At 45.8% G+C, this 14,572-nt stretch overlaps 1 protein-coding gene across 7 annotated transcripts in view; it reads right to left on the bottom strand.

Annotated features, from left to right (window-relative positions):
- The window catches only part of UNC5A (unc-5 netrin receptor A), a 526,593-nt gene that overhangs the window by 403,235 nt on the left and 108,786 nt on the right, over positions 1–14,572 (bottom strand). The gene's annotated exons all lie outside the window — the stretch shown is intronic.

Here is a 14,572-nt window from a genome sequence, read left to right as displayed (position 1 = left end):
GTAGAAGAACCTAGTAATGACCCTGGCCATTAATGTACACATTGGTCTTATTATACATTGGATACTGTATGGAATACAGTATTAATATTTAACACTATAGATGGTCTATAGGATAGACTGTATCAAACATATTTAACAAATATAAATAAAATAAGTGGTCAGGAAAAGGTTAAGCATACCATTATAAATAAATAAATATAATAGAACCAGAACTGCATCTTTTTAAGCTCACATTCTTCCACCTCATGGTAAGGCTCCTGTCTCTTCTTCCTGGCAGCTACTCTCTGGTCCAGTGCAGTGATTGAGGGCTCAGATCCACACACACAGCAAACTTGGAAGAAGAAGTTGCTTTCTTTGGGCATGTGCAGCAACTCAGCTCTGTCCCTTACACTGCATGTTGTGGCAGCAGCTCCAGTAATCGTATTATAAACTATTATTTTCATAATTTGTGCTGGCTAAGAGGAGGGGGGATTCTGGGCAATCGGAACCCCCCCTCCCCTGCATTTGCCTATAAGATGGAAAATTAGCCTGGGATATTTGTGGAAACAGCCCTGATGGGGGTGCGGTCTGATGAGGGGGTGGGGTCTGTTGAGGGGGTCAGGGTCATAGAACCTGATTATACACAATTGCAGCCTTCCTTGCGTCTTTTGCTGCAGTTGTGTCCGAGACCAAGGGCGGATTGGGAACTGTAACATTTTTTAGAAGTGGCCTGACATGGTCAGCACAAGAGGTATAGCATAATCTGTAGCCATGGCAGCATCACTGGATGGCAGAGTTGCTGTACTGCAGAGATGTAATAACAGAATGAATGGGGACAATGCAGTGTACCGAGTGCGGTGGGCTGCCTGTCATGTGTGGGGGTGGGGGCAGATGACAAAAGACAAAACAGACCCTACCAGGAATCGTCCTGGTGAGCCCTCTGGCCAATCCACCCCTGACTGTACATGCCATGAAGTGAGTTGTAGTAGATAGTAGTACTTCACAAGACCTTTTTAGAGAGTTCTACTGAGCAATATATTGTCCCTAAAAATGTTTATGAAAACATGGATAAGTATGATATTGGTATGTGCACAAAAACACCCAATTTACAAAGCTATACATTTTATAATTGCAGCTCTGAAAGTGCAGTGTTCTGTGTGAATCCAAACTTTTGTTATTTCCAACATTATTGGATTATTCCTTCATTACAAAATAAAAATGAAGTCTAGTGATAGGTAGCATTGCTTGTTTCATTAACACACAGGGCAGGCTAGTAAATGCCTATGAAACAGAAAAGATTTCTGTATCTGAGCTACAAGGTTTATCCAGCCAATGTGGTCTTGCTAACTGATGTGTACTAATTGTTTATATGATCCCATATTTGTGAACTGACGCCAGGTTAACCATGTGGTAATGATCCACAGTCAGGCAAATCATTCTTGAAGGTTTGGCCTATTAAACCGAAGTTGTTAACATTGCAGCAAATTGAACTATGTACAAGATCAGAGCTGTCTTCACGGTCCCAATGTTAACAATCCTACTTTGCGCTCTCCATATGAAACAGCTTTCTGCGTCTTGCTTGAATTATGGGAAAAGTAGTAGCAAAGTCTTAAAATTAATTGCCAATTGGTTAGTTTATAAAGAATGGAACAATACTTCTTAAAATTTAAGGAAAAATGCTTTTCTTAACAGTTTTTAATAAGCATATAAAGAGAAAGGTTACCCCATAAATAAATAGGCATATGCAGTGTAGTTATTTCTGCGAGCCATTTCTGTTAACCAATAAACTTTCTCCTTTTAACAGGGGAAAGAGATATTGTGCGAAAACTGCAGTTTTTAATTAATTGTCCCAGTGGGCTTTCTTTTAGCTGTGTCAGATATATTTTGAAGGCATTATTTAACCACTTTGTTTAGCTGCCTGTTTTTAGACTGAAGGAGTTAACCCTTCTGTTATCAGGAGGTCCCACAGCAAATTATTCACACAACCTGCAGAGATTTCTGCCACTGATTAGACTGAAGGATGTGAGGGCATAGGGAAGAGATAGGTGTGCCTGATATATACATATGGATGGGCCCACTGAAGCAGCTGTCAACCAGTGATTGCTGGAAGAAATACTGTACATGTCTGTGCTGGGCTACATTAAGTACCATGCCTGTATTTTGCTGCTTCGAACAGGATATATTGCAGTTATGGAATTCGGCTGCTGATTTTTTTTTTTTTTTTAAATATACTATGACTTTTTTTTTATAAAAAGTGGTGTGCTACTGGTCTCTGGCTTTTTGGAACCGAAAGCTATATATGTATACCTTATGTATGTGTGTGTATCAGGGCCGTAACTACGTGTGTGCCAAGTGGGCTTGGCACACAGCGCAGTTGCCCTGAGGGCGCACGGCCAGCGGCATGTAATGAGTCAAATTGACTCATTACATGCCGCCTCTGCTGTGTGCGCCGTGCGCCGCGCTGTGGAGGGAGAAGAGACCAGTGCCGGGCAGCGGAGAAGGAGGAGGGGGGAGGGGGAGCCGCAGCAGCGCTATGTCATTGGTAGTAAGCGCCGCTGCAGCATCCCCCTCTCCTTCTGTATTGGCTGCCCGGCGCTGCTGTGGATGCTGGGATGCGGTTCCTCCATCCCAGCATCCACAGCAGTGCCGGGCAGCCAATACGGAAGGAGAGGGGGATGCTGCAGCGGCGCTTACTACCAATGACATAGCGCTGCTGCGGCTCTAGTCCCCCTCCCTCCTCCTCCTTCTCACCTCACTGCCTGCACCGAGGGAGCTGCACGAGGAGCCTGACTGCCAGCAGGGAGATGGTAAGTATATCTCTCTTTCTCTCTCTCTCTCTCTCTCTCTCAGGGGGTCACCGTCTGCCGCAATGTGTAAAAAGGGGAATGGCTGCCGCAATGTGTAAAAAGGGGTCCTGGCTGCCGCAATGTGTAAAAAGGGGGACTGGCTGCCGCAATGTGTAAAAAGGGGGCCTGGCTGCCGCAATGTGTAAAAAGGGGGATGGCTGCCGCAATGTGTAAAAAGGGGGACTGGCTGTAAAAAGGGGGCCTGGCTGCCGCAATGTGTAAAAAGGGGAATGGCTGCCGCAATGTGTAAAAAGGGGGACTGGCTGTAAAAAGGGGGACTGACTGTAAAAAGGGGGACTGGCTGCCGCAATGTGTAAAAAGGGGGCATGATTGCCGCAATGTGTAAAAAGGGGTCCTGGCTGCCGCAATGTGTAAAAAGGGGGACTGGCTGCCGCAATGTGTAAAAAGGGGGACTGGCTGCTGCAATGTGTAAAAAGGGGTCCTGGCTGCCGCAATGTGTAAAAAGAGGGACTGGCTGCCGCAATGTGTAAAAAGGGGGACTGGCTGCCGCAATGTGTAAAAAGGGGGACTGGCTGCAGCAATGTGTAAAAAGAGGGACTGGCTGCCGCAGTGTGTAAAGAGGGGGCCTGGCTGCCGCAATGTGTAAAAAGGGGGCCTGGCTGCCGCAATGTGTAAAAAGGGGGACTGGCTGCCGCATGTGTAAAAAGGGGGACTGTCTGCCGCATGTGTAAAAAGGGGGACGCTGTCTGCTGTAATGTATAAAAGGGGCTCTACCTGGTGTAGTGGCGCTACTGTGCAGCGTAATTTGAATAATGTAGACTACTGTGCACCGTAGTATGAATATATATATATATATATATATATATATATATATATATATATATATACACACTAGGTGCTTCATTGCGCCCTACGGGCGCTCTTCACACCGTCGCAAGGGGCTACGCCCCCTTAACCCTTGCATGCCTTTCTGGGGTTTAATATTTGTATTATATGGAGTATTACCTGCATTCCTTTGTTAGTGGTTAAATATTGCACAATGAAAGGGCGTGCGATGGTGAAGGAGGCGCAGCCCCTTGCGACGGCGTGAACAGCACCTGCAGGGCACGATGTACAGAATGTAGCGGGTGCGGGGGGGACTGCGGATGGTGTCTGTAGATGCTGCGGGTGGAGGGGAGGCAGAAGTGGGGGTGGTGCCCGGATGGGGAAGGTTCGGGAGGTGCTGCGCGTGGGGGAGGGGCAGAGGAGTGGGGGATGCAGATGGGGGAGGGGTCTGGAGGCACTGCAGGTGGGGGAGGGGCAGGGGTGCCACGGGTGGGAGAGGGGCAGGTGTGGGAATGTTGTGGATGGGTGAAGGGTTCCTGAGGTGCTGTGGGATGGGTGTGCCGGGGGTTGGGTAGGGGACCGCAGGCACCATGGGTAGGGTAGGGACAGGTACGGGTGTTGCGGCGGATGGGAAAGGAGGTCCGGAGGTGCTGCTTACCTCCCAAATGTCCCGATTTTCGCGGGACAGTCCCATTTTTGGGGGTCTGTCCCGCTGTCCCACCCGCGGGTCGCAGTGTCCGGCGGTGGGGGGGGGGGGGCAGTTGGAAAGCTCCTGTACTCGCTGTTCTGCTTAGCAGAGCAGCGGTGAATAGTGGAGACAGAGGGAGAGGGGGCATCAGGGGGTACGGATTACGGGGGGGGGGGTTCCAGCAGCAGAGCCGGATTAAGGGGGGGGGTGGCCAGGGGATACGTACCGTTGGTCCCACAGTTTTAGGGGGCCCCCCGGCTGGAGTAGCTCTGTCCCAGCTCAGAAGCTCCCCCCGTCCTGCCAGCAACAGCGGCAGCATTGTGCTACAGTCAGCACACGCTGCTGCATATTGGCAGGTCTGTGGTGTTGCAGGGAGGCAGCAGTCTCCCTGCTTTCTTCTCCCTGTGCGGGTGTGTAGGGGGAGCGACCACCTCCTCTGGATTTAGCCCTAGCTGAGGGGCCAAAATCCCATAAAAAAAATAAAAATCGGAATTTGCATAAGGGGCGTGGCCGCGCGGGCCGCGATTAGGCCACGCCCCCAACCCATAGCAGGCACAGCAATGAGATAGGGCTCCCTTGTCTCAAGTGCCCTGTGCCCCCCGGACTCATAATCAGCCCTGGGGGCATGCCAGCAGCTCACAGAGCGCTGGGCAAGCCCCCTCACTGACGAAAACGGGGGCCCTCCCGTGAAGCCACGCCCCCTTTTCGCCGTGTGTGTTTCCCTCCTTCTGCCTGGAGAAAGCTCCTGCAGAAAGCTGGGAGGTATGCACCCCTGCCTGTGCCATGCCCAATGCCCACGCTATCTGCTCCTAGTCTCCTGTAGATTTGGCCAGATCTCTGTGACTCATTTGAATAACTCCGCCCACTGTTGTGACTCCACCCATCGTTAGCAAATGAATCACAAGGTCACAGAATAGGGCTATTATATAGGAGATATATATATATATTTTATGTATTTGTTTTATGTATGTGTGTATGTATGTATATATATATATATATATATATATATATATATATATATATATATATATATATATACACACACACATACATACATACATACATACATACACACACTTCATATCGTGACAGAAACAATGAAAAATGTGCTATTACTGTAGCTCTTTTACAATCATATGTCAATTATTATTGGAGATAACTTTCTTAATGGAAGCTGAAGAAATGTCAACCTGCTCAAATGACCCAGCTGATTTTGTCACTAAATTGAAGTGATAACGTCACAATTTATATTACCCACATACTGTATTGTAACCTGTGGCCTTTCATGTTCCACAGCTACAACATGTTTTTTTGCTGCTAAAATGCTGCCTTTTGTGCAGGCTTTTCCCTCACCCACATTTCCTGTAGTGACCGGTAGCAATACCGCAATATACATGAGGACATCAAAGCTGGAACATTGAGTGACCTTGTAAATCATATTTAAATTTCTCATTTTCCTGACATAACACGAGAAATATCAAAGGCATATCCCAGGACACCTACCATCTAACTTGAATTCCTGACATAATTGCTCTTTTTATCTGGAAAAATTCCTGTGGACATAGGGCTGAATTTGTCATCTTCCCTCTGGTGACCATTTGGAAGTGGCAATGTCAGTGAAATATACAGTAAGTCACATATTCCACCTTTGTTTGTGTAATAATAAAATAGTGTTGTGTTATGTGTGAAAGAGTTTTTGTACTATTTAGGGGGTATTTATAAAAGCTTGGAGTGAGATAAAATTGTGAGAGATAAAGAACTAGCCATTCAGCTTCTACTTTGCATTTTACAGGCTGTGTTTAGAAAAATGAAAGTTAGTAGCTGATTGGTTGGCATTTTATCTCTCACAATTTTATCTCTCTCCAAGCTTAATTTAATTGTATGTCTTCTGCCACAGAACTCAAGATGCAGATAGTATGTGCCAGCAGAACTGAGAGCTAGAGAAAGAAAAACCCAGCAAAATTATTTTTCTTCATTTTCACGCACAGCAGAAAAATATTTGCATACCACAACCATCATTGCTACGGTCCATTGCTCAGGCTCTTTCCTCCATCATTATACGTTTTCTAGCGATTCCTACTGTATGGGCATGGTTTGTAAAAGTGAAAAGGTCAGCACACTATCCTACCCCCATCATTTGAACTTTACCATGTACTGCTCAGTTGACCTTCAATCACCAATTAAAGTAGTAATATTATATGGGGACAATTGGCGCTGCCTATACTCAGCTGTTATACTGATAGTTACTGATTTTTCAATGTGAAATGTTTTGTTTCAAACATGTCAGCTTACAGGTATGCAATATATATGTCATTTATTAATAGTGAACCATCGACTTTACAGCATTGAACAGGGATAATATAGACTATTTGCCATTCACATCATTCCCTACCCAATTGTGACTTACATTCTAACTCCCCGAACACACAAGCACACACACTGGGGTACAGCATTAGTCAGTAGCAAATTAACCTACCAGTCTGTGCTTAGAATGTGGGGAGAAACCAGAGTGCCCTGAGGAAACCCACACAGGGAGAACACTGTGCGGCCCCACCTGCAGAGTAAGTGACGTGCTTTGAAGGATGAGTTACAAAACATCACCCCCATGACAAAATTACATTTTGAGCCTCATGAGCAATTAAAAAGCTTACCAAAGGCTAGCAAGCGGAGTTATATCTTCCAATATATGTTGTTTTTTACCTTGCTATTCATTTTACAATCTCCTCTGCAAAACATGGTCTAGCTTTAGCAATTCTGAGTGCCTAATCCTACTGGTCACAACAACCCACAAGTACTGTATTGATCCATTCATTGTCTAGGACAAAAATGAATTACAGGGCTAAGCAGACACAGTCATACCAGCACATCTGGCCAAATTTAGATATGGTAGGATGACCGGTGCATGCCGCAAAGTACCGATGTGTGCTGTTGTGGGAGAGTGACGAGGCTTGGATCTCAGTCAGACTGATTGAGATTCTCCTTTGTTGTATCTGCGGCAGCTGGCTTGCGGGACCAAATGGGTCACACAGCCGTCCGATGGTGTTGCAGATGATCCGATGCTGTGTCCTAAGACACAACTTGGATAACTAATGCAAGAAGGAGGCGTGACGCCTGCTGCACTACCATGTTAGTGATATCACTGATGCTTCCATGTAAAGCAGCACCAATAGCAACTACAACCTTGGGGGCATGTACTAGGCAAGGCAACATCTTTTAAAAGGAAAAACCATGCCTTGTAAATGATTGCCACTTAAAAAACACCCTCCAAAATTGTCTCGTATCCCGCACCTCCGGCAAACTCTGACTCTATTACATCTGAATCAGTGCATTAGTGCAATTCTTATAAGATCCCTATTTGTGTTTATTAAATGGTTATTACTTTCTAACATTCCCACTGTGCATAATATAGTACTTCAAGGGAAAAGCAGTTTGCACATTACATCACATTATACTGTATATTTCAGGCTTGTATTTACACCAATCAGGTACTGTACTGCCATATTGCCTAATATAATAATGAATATAATAATGAAAACTTAATTATCATGATTATTGGGGTGTGCGGCCAGCAGGAGCGCCAGAATGTTTTGTGGTTGGGGGGGCGTAGTAAAAAAAAAAAAAAAAAAAAGTCAGGCATGATACTCTATGGGGAAAGGTGACCAGCTATGGGTACTGGAAAACTGGTGGTGGGAGCCACCAGTGCAATGGGTAGCTGGGTTGCCACCTAATGGAGAGTCACGTGAGGACTGGTGAGTTGACGGAATGCTGGAAGGACCTGCAATGCAGGAGATTCTCGGATCACTGGTTGGAACCAGTGCAATAGCTGTTGAAGAGACTGAGGACAACAGTAATGTCTGTAGAGGAAGTGGAGGGCATCAGCAGTAATTGTAGATGAAGCTGAGAGCATCAGCAATAACTGTAGCAGAAGCTGAGGGCATCAGCAATAACTGAGGATGAAGCTGAGGGCATCAGCAATGACTAGCAGAAGCTGAGGGCATCAGCAATAACTGTAGCAGAAGCTGAGGGCATCAGCAATAACTGAGGATGAAGCCGAGGGCATCAGCAATGACTGTAGCAGAAGCTGAGGGCATCAGCAATAACTGTAGCAGAAGCTGAGGGCATCAGCAATAACTGTAGCAGAAGCTGAGGGCATCAGCAATAACTGTAGCAGAAGCTGAGGGCATCAGCAATAACTGTAGATAAAGCTGAGGGCATCAGAAATAACTGTAGATGAAGCGGAGGGCATCAGCAATGACTGTAGCAGAAGCTGAGGGAATCAGCAATGACTGCAGCAGAAGCTGAGGGCATCAGCAATAACTAGACAAAGCTGAGGGCATCAACAATAACTGCAGACAAAGCTGAGGGCATCAGCAATAACTGTAGTCTGTCACAATCCGGGTAACCAGACACACTTATAAGTGCCTTCTGAGACTGTCCCTGCGCTCCAAGCCCGGATTCCACCTGCGCTGTCTGTGTGCAGCGCGCTGCATGGCATCTCCTCAGTCTCCCCTCAGTGATCCTGGCAGCGCTGTCATGGCGACTAGTCAGCATGTTCCTCCTGTTCCAGTGGATGGCATCTCCTGTTGTCTATCCCAGTGTTAGATGTCTCTCCTGTCTGTGGATGTTCCTGCTTGCTTTCTCCAGGTATTCCAGCACCTGTGACCTTGCGCCACTTATAGAGATCTGCACCAGTTTCCAACCTGCGGTGCTGCCTGACTCCAGCAGTGTTCCTACATTGCTCTCTGTGATCTGCAGTGACTCTTCACTGGATTCCAGCTCTCAGCGGTGTTCCAGTATCGCTTCCAGCTTCCAGCGGTGTTCCAGTATCACATCCAGCTCTCAGCGGCATTCCAGTATCGCTTCCAGCTCTCAGCGGTGTTCCAGCATCGCTTCCATCCACCATCGGTGTTCCAACATCGAACCACAGTTCACCAATCGGTGCTCCCACCATCGAATTCTGTCGTCATTGGTGAGTTTCATAGCACCTTACCATCTGGGCTAATTCTATTCGGCATGACCGGCAGTTCTTCAGAGCTCACCTCAACCTCTGTGCATTACTACCATCTCCAGCTTCCAGTGTGTCATCTGCTGGTCAGTATCAGTACATTCATCTATACAGTGGTTAGCTGTTGTCTATACGGACTTACATCTCTGGGTCTTGCAAAGACTGTTCCATACTGTGTTTACAGCATTTCAACAGTAATCTATTTACCACTGTGCTCAAGGAACTGTAGATGAAGCTGAGGGCATCAGCAATAAATGTAGACAAAGCTGAGGACTTCAGCAATAACTGTAGACGAAGCTGAGGACATCAGCAGAAACTGTAGACGAAGCTGAGGGCATCAGCAATAACTGTAGACGAAGCTGAGGCATCAGCAGAAACTGTAGACGAAGCTGAGGACATCAGCAATGACTGTAGAGGAAGCTGAGGACATCAGCAGAAACTGTAGACGAAGCTGAGGGCATCAGCAATGACTGTAGCAGAAGCTGAGGGCATCAGCAATAACTGTAGACGAAGCTGAGGACATCAGCAGACACTGTAGACGAAGCTGAGGGCATCAGCAATGTCTGTAGAGGAAGCTGAGGACATCAGCAGAAACTGTAGACAAAGCTGAGGGCATCAGCAATGACTGTAGCAGAAGCTGAGGGCATCAGCAATGACTGTACACAAAGCTGAGGGCATCAGCAGTAACTCTAGAAGAAGCTGAGGGCATCAGCAATGCAGATTTCAAGATGCTGGGCAACTGAGGCAGCACAGTGGGGATTCCAAATGCTGTGTAATGCAGTGTCAGCACTGCTGGTTTCCCAGGTGCTGTGATGTAGTGATTCTGCACACTGTAAGAATGAATGCTGCAAGGTGGAAGACAGCAGTAGCAGGTTTTCCGGATACTGAGGTGCGCTACCTTGCTCAGCAGTTTATCTGGAGGCTGGAAGAAATTAGCAGAGTCTATAATGGCACTAGGAATATAGGACAGTCCCTCTGGATCACAGAAGGACTTCCAGTGAGTCTGGATATGCCAGGATGTAGTGGCAGCAATGGCCCTTTAAATCATCCAGGGAGTGCGGTAGATGGTAACTGCACTGAATCTATTACCAGCAGGAGATTCTGGAGCTCACTCCAGGTGAGAGACACCAAAGCACTGACAGCTTGCTAGTGCTGAGACCTGGAACTTATACCCAGTGCTTACAGCTGAGTGGATGAGCGGCTCACATGATGCGGAAGTGAATCAGGATTGGCTCCTGGGAGATAAGCTGACTGTAGACTGTCATGGCGCTGCCCATGGAGGAGAGCGGTGGTAACTTCGGCATGCTGCGGCCAGAGCCAGCTGCTATGGCTGCCAGACAGTAAGACACAGGTACACAGTCACAGGTGCCGCGGCGAGCGGCGGAACACATCAGGGGAGTGCACGGATGAAGGATTGCGCCCAGGCCTGTGGTGGAGGTAAGCTAAAGTGTGACTAGGGAGCGCAGATAACCTCCATTTTGTGATAAGGAGTCTCAGAGGGGAAGAGGGGATCCGGAGGTAAGCACTCCCCCTCCCCAGCGTAGGAGCCTCTTACATGTTTGGGGGGGACATGCTGCCCCCTTGCCCGCCCCCCCCTCCCCCTGCCGTTCCGACGCCTCTGGTGGCCAGCCCATGTTCTTTGTACGCCCCGTCCTCCTTTCAATGCCACTGCTATCATAAAGAACATGTCAAGTAATAAGAGATAGGACTGAACGTAATGGAATTCTTGATAATTCCAAAAATAAGGTTTGCTGTGAATGTTATTCTGTGTACAGTATGTAGTGCAATGCGTGTGGAAGTCATGTGATTATACCTACTGTAGATACAGTATACACAACCTTACATTAGCAAGTTATGAGTTATACTGTCATAGCAACTACTGTATCTTGCTGCTCTTCTCAAATACCTATTTGAAAGCATTTGTGTACAGTACATCTTCTGAATCAGGCCCACAGGGTGTAGAATGGCAATGCAACAAATAGATCACAGGATGTGAACTGGCCTTCACATTGCAAAACTCAATTTGCAAGAAGTATCACTGCTCGTTTCTACCCAGAATGCACTGCAGCATTTTAACATGGGTCACAAGATGAGCGCATTAAGTGGATAGAAGGGAAATTGAAAGGATTGAAAAGGTTGATGAGGAGATATTTATTTCAGCTGATGCCATTTTGCGCCAGTTCTTAGCAGAGAGGAATTGGCATGCTGGTGTCGAAATTAAGGCATGAAAGAGCAATTAAAATCTGAAAAAAGGAGAAGATTTAAAAGGTAATTTCAGAGAATATTTTAAAAGCTGCAGATATCAAAGGGATACGATGCATTCCCCTGCAGGCCAGCTCCCCGGAGTCATTTATGAATCAAAAAAGTCTTTTTTTTTTTACAAGCAAAATTAAGTTGCCAGATGTAAGCCAATAAATCCAGCCTTCCACACGACAGGCCAGACACTCCATTAAAATGAAAGATTTTATCTCGCTTTACAACCTTTCTGCCTTGTACCATGACAGCAGGTAATTAAAACAATAAGTGTTTTCTGATGTAGCTTTTGCAAAACAATAAAAAAGAAAAAACGAACTTTTTTCTCTCTCTCTCTCTCTCTCTCTCTCCTCAGCAGCATGTGGGTAAATGTAACGTTTATCGCTTGTTCTATACTCCACCCATATGCACTAAATGTTTTCTTAAGAAATGCTGTCAATTAACTAAAGGTCTTGTGAGTCCTTAAAACCAGAAAATAAATCAATGAGTTAAAGTCTTCTAATTATTATGTTAGATGCAGTAAAAAAAGACTAACATTTGTGTTTCTGACCATGTCTGGTTATGTCGTTTTTGTACCCATAAGAATGACCTGAGGAGATGCTATTGGATGGCCCTAGGGGAGGTTGCTTTACAAATAAAAACATTAGACTGAGCTATTTTTAAGAAATATTAGGTTTTAAATCCTCCAGTACTAAGGACTCAGCACTGCAGGTGTCATAATGTGGGAAATATATACTTGTCGGTCCTTTACTAGTAATTTACGCAGGTGGCAGAATAATGACATCATCACGCTACTGTGCAATGATGTCATTGAGTGTCAACATTCGGTCCACTGCAGCTCTTAGGTCAGAGCCTGTGAATGTGTTGTGTGCAATAAAAGTACCTAGTCTCCCCCCATCCTGCCAGTCACTCAGAGTTACCCTCATTTGAATGGAGTACCCTCTTTCATTTGAATGGAGTCACCCCTTTCAAACAATCTTCCCCATTATTACTGTAGTTACTCAAATAGAAAATCCTAGATACTTTAGGCCTGATTCTAAGGTGGGAGTAAAGCAAAACAGAGTAAGTAACTGTTTGCCCGTGCAAAACCATGCTGCTCTGCAGGTGGGGCAGATTTACAATGTGCAGAGATATTAAAGCTGAGCATACACCATACAATTATCTGTCAGATTATGTCAGATCTGGCTTGTTGTAATAAAAATCTGGTAATGGATGAAAGCCAATTACAATCGACCATTTGCTCCCAAACACTGGAAAATGAACAAAACCTGTCGTTCATACAAATTGGTAAAAACCATGAATTTGTCCATTTTTCAGTGTTACCAGATTTTCATTCCAACCAGCCAGATCTGGCAGATTATCTGACAGATAATTGTATAGTGTATGCCCATCTTAGATATGACACGGGTTTGTCAAAATTCAAATTTAAATTGAAGTAAAAAAAAAAATAAAGCTTTCCAGCATTTATGGACTACATGAAAAGGCAACCAATATGTACCCTGCATGCAAAAAGAAAATTGTTTGCTACACTTGCATTAGAACATGGTTTGTCCAGATGCTTTACTTCCAACACAATCAGGTTGTTCATGTATGTTGCTCTCCATAAATTCAAGAAAAGTAGTAGACCACGCTTTCCTTCTAGCCTACTCTTTGATACCGTTGCTAAAGCAATGTCAATAAGGACTAGTTTTCCTATCCATGAAACGGGATACGTTAATTTCATCTGTCGGGATGCTGACCAATGCCGCAATCCCGACAGCACTCAGGAGACTAGCTCTGGATCACCGAAAGACGGGATGCCGAAGGTGAGTATCAGGGATTTGCCTTAGGGTTAGCTCTAGCTGCACCCCCCCCCCCCTTTCTCCCCCAGATGTTTGGCCGTATACAACACCCCCATGGAGGGTTAGCTGTAGCCGCCATCCCCCAACAGTTAGGGTTAGGGTGGGGTAAAAAATACTTACCTCCTCTAACTTCGGCATATTCAGTGTCAGGATGCCATGGTCAGTCATGTGACGGCCGCCAGCATATGCTATGTATTCCCATGAAACAAAGCAACCATTTGCCATAACAACCGTATATTTTACATAAACACCAGATCAGACATGACATTTTATTTTGTAGTGCAAATGAGCCCCCTACAGTTATGTGACATTCTGATTGTGCATTCATTCGCAGAAATTGCTTACAGTAAGCTGCTATCAATGAACCTAATCAAGTAATCATGTGAAATGGTGACATGGTTAATTGTGTTATACAGTCTCTGATCGTGCAGTGTTTGTACTCATTTTAGTAAAATAATACAGACATAAAATGTGTTCACTAAAAAAAAAACAACACAATTACTAACTTGGACAAATTGTTTGAAGTATAGAGCTTTGCACCCGTAGCATCTGAGGGGGTCATTCAGATCTGATCGTAGATGTGCTAAATTTAGCACATCTACGATCATTTACTCTGACATGCGGGGAGACACCCAGCACAGGGCTAGTCCGCCCCGCATGTCAGGCCCTACCCCCCTGCGCAGGTGCAAAAGTATCGCACGCCGCTGGAAAGTTGCTACCTGCCGCATCCCGAGTTGCAGCGGCTGCATGTCACGCAGCCATCCACCCCCCAATGGTCCACTCACGCCTCCGTTGTCTGGACTGCACCCGCCAACAGCATTCTAACGCCGTTGGCTCGCCCCCTCCCACCCCACGACCGCCTCTGCCTGTCAATCAGGCAGAGGCGATCATAGCCCTGATTGATAGGCCCTCATTGTCAATCAGGCAGAGGAAATCGCAGCCCTGAGATGCTTTTAGCATCTCACTGAGCTACTGGGTGCGCGGGATTACAGCAAGTATAACTAGACTGTTGTAATAAAAACAAATCTATTATATACTCACAAAAGGTGGGATGTATCAAGCATTGCATTTTTAATGCGATACATCCTGCCAGTGATCTCATGTATAGCATATGCAATTGCAATGAAAATTACAAAGGTCAGCTCTTCCGATAAGAGTTGTCCTTTGAGATGAG

The sequence above is a fragment of the Pseudophryne corroboree genome, chromosome 6 (genome assembly GCF_028390025.1).
Source record: "Pseudophryne corroboree isolate aPseCor3 chromosome 6, aPseCor3.hap2, whole genome shotgun sequence".
NCBI classification, from domain to species: domain Eukaryota; kingdom Metazoa; phylum Chordata; class Amphibia; order Anura; family Myobatrachidae; genus Pseudophryne; species Pseudophryne corroboree.
This window is presented reverse-complemented; position numbering and strand designations above follow the sequence as displayed.